Here is a 3,304-nt window from a genome sequence, read left to right as displayed (position 1 = left end):
CGTTCCTCAGTCGTTGCGCCCAGGAAGGGTTCCTGTTCCCCTGTCTAGCCCAGGAAGGGCTCCTGATCCCCCGTCAAGCCCAGGGAGGGCTCCAGATCCCCAGTCAAGCCCGGGGAGGGCTCCAGCCCCAGAGCCCGCTCCAGTGTCGGCTACAGCCCCAGAGCTCGCTCAAGTGCCCGCTCCTCGTAAGCGCTTTCCAGAGCGCCATCTAGTGCCCGCTCCTCCAGAGTGCCCTCATGTACCCGCTCCTCCAGAGCGCCCCCCAGTATTCCTAGATTTCCTCAAGAAAATTTTTTTTGGGGGGTGGGGCACTAGACATATACCCGTTGCCTCCTGTGTCCCCAGATCCGCCATGGCCTCCTGTGTCCCCTGATCCGCCATGGCCTCCTGTACGTCTGTTCTCCCTGCTACGTATGCGTCTTGCCTCTATGTCTCTTTATTTGGATGAATAAAGATGGTTCTATTCCTCATTCCTACACAGTAGCAGTAGCCGAATCTTGACACACGCCTCTTACCTCTAAGTGGAACGTATTTGTGTGTCTTGATTCATTGGTTATTTCAGGGTGGCGTTGTCGCTACAAACGAGCCACTTGCTACACACAGATCAAGCACTATTCACAAGTGAAAACAGTTCTTAACAAATACGCAGATGGATTCTGATGTGAAAGGACAACAGGGGATGCATTTTTTTTTTCACTGGAGGAAGCATTATTTTGGTCAGAAGCGACGGTTTGAAGTTAAAATGCATTATTGATGGAATTGTTTTTTAAAAACACACAGCTTTTCACTTCACAATACATTCATTGATGGACTGGAGTCGTGTGGATTACTTGTGGATTGTTGTGATGGTTTTTATCAGCTGTTTGGACTCTCATTCTGACGGCACCCATTCACTGTAGAGGATCCATTGGTGATCAAGTAATTTAATGCTACATTTCTCCAAATCTGTTCTGATAAATAATTGCAAACTCACATTTAGGTATCTAAATGCATTTTTCATGATATAATGAATTTATGTCCTACATTATTCTCTCTGTTAAATATTCTGTTTTACTTGGAAAATACAGTATGTCACATTATGGAAGTACAATGAGTTGATTTATACTCCATTAAAAAAAAGAGGGAAAAATAACAGGTGGAGGATAATCATTTTTCAAACCAGATTGTTGAAATCCTTTATTTGGACCACTACTATGAATCCTCTTAGTCCCTAGACATTAAGGCAGAAGGACAGTCAGACAGCCAAGACCCGATGAGCAGAAGATTTGAGCATTATGGAAGGTAAAATTAAATATAAGTGTCTTATGCTCAGATTGTCGGCTAAAGGGCTTTGGAAAGTAAGTCCCAGAGGATCCCGTTCCTCAGTCACGGCCAGGAGGGCCGTTCCCAGTTCCCGTGTTTAGCCCAGGAAGGGCTCCTGATCCCCCGTCAAGCCCAGGGAGGGCTCCAGATCCCCAGTCAAGCCCGGGGAGGGCTCCAGCCCCAGAGCCCGCTCCAGTGTCGGCTACAGCCCCAGAGCTCGCTCAAGTGCCCGCTCCTCGTAAGCGCTTTCCAGAGCGCCATCTAGTGCCCGCTCCTCCAGAGTGCCCTCATGTACCCGCTCCTCCAGAGCGCCCCCCAGTATTCCTAGATTTCCTCAAGAAAATTTTTTTTGGGGGGTGGGGCACTAGACATATACCCGTTGCCTCCTGTGTCCCCAGATCCGCCATGGCCTCCTGTGTCCCCTGATCCGCCATGGCCTCCTGTACGTCTGTTCTCCCTGCTACGTATGCGTCTTGCCTCTATGTCTCTTTATTTGGATGAATAAAGATGGTTCTATTCCTCATTCCTACACAGTAGCAGTAGCCGAATCTTGACACACGCCTCTTACCTCTAAGTGGAACGTATTTGTGTGTCTTGATTCATTGGTTATTTCAGGGTGGCGTTGTCGCTACAAACGAGCCACTTGCTACACACAGATCAAGCACTATTCACAAGTGAAAACAGTTCTTAACAAATACGCAGATGGATTCTGATGTGAAAGGACAACAGGGGATGCATTTTTTTTTTCACTGGAGGAAGCATTATTTTGGTCAGAAGCGACGGTTTGAAGTTAAAATGCATTATTGATGGAATTGTTTTTTAAAAACACACAGCTTTTCACTTCACAATACATTCATTGATGGACTGGAGTCGTGTGGATTACTTGTGGATTGTTGTGATGGTTTTTATCAGCTGTTTGGACTCTCATTCTGACGGCACCCATTCACTGTAGAGGATCCATTGGTGATCAAGTAATTTAATGCTACATTTCTCCAAATCTGTTCTGATAAATAATTGCAAACTCACATTTAGGTATCTAAATGCATTTTTCATGATATAATGAATTTATGTCCTACATTATTCTCTCTGTTAAATATTCTGTTTTACTTGGAAAATACAGTATGTCACATTATGGAAGTACAATGAGTTGATTTATACTCCATTAAAAAAAAGAGGGAAAAATAACAGGTGGAGGATAATCATTTTTCAAACCAGATTGTTGAAATCCTTTATTTGGACCACTACTATGAATCCTCTTAGTCCCTAGACATTAAGGCAGAAGGACAGTCAGACAGCCAAGACCCGATGAGCAGAAGATTTGAGCATTATGGAAGGTAAAATTAAATATAAGTGTCTTATGCTCAGATTGTCGGCTAAAGGGCTTTGGAAAGTATGTCAAGCTTGGACAGTGGCACACATTATGTCGTAATTTTCTAACTGGAGATGCTTTTTGAGAGGACAAGATTACAGTTTCAAAGTCAATGTTAACACATACAGGGTTCATTTACACTTTGACCAGGTGACGTACTGATTCTTTTATCAATTCAGGCTGTGTCTTCATCCAGTAGTGTTATAGCAGTTGTAACTAAATGACCCTGCTAATGAGTTATTGATCAAGCATTTGTTTAAAAATGCACATAAAACCTGCTTTGTCTCTTGATGCGATAAAAAGTGGAATGACCAAGAGGTTTCTAAGAGAACAGACTTCCAAATTCCTGAAGAGTAAAAATCTACAGACTACAAATCCACCAATAATTACCACATTTCTCCTGGGAGATCAATAACTATATCTGAGCTTTCTATCTATAAATGAAGAAACCCTCACAAAGATTTTCTCAAAGCTTTTTCTCGGCCCTCTGCGTAGAGAAACAAAAAGTGCGGAAGTAAAAACCGAATTAAAGTTATTGAGAAGAAACTCCAGGAATCCTTACATGCCTGTACTGTGTTAATAGGCCCATTAGAGCATCTGCTCACAGAAAGATTTAACTGGTTTGCAAGAAGT

The sequence above is a fragment of the Sinocyclocheilus rhinocerous genome, unplaced genomic scaffold (assembly GCF_001515625.1).
Source record: "Sinocyclocheilus rhinocerous isolate Xijiao unplaced genomic scaffold, SAMN03320098_v1.1 scaffold297, whole genome shotgun sequence".
NCBI lineage: Eukaryota > Metazoa > Chordata > Actinopteri > Cypriniformes > Cyprinidae > Sinocyclocheilus > Sinocyclocheilus rhinocerous.
Note: the sequence above shows the minus strand (reverse complement) of the source record.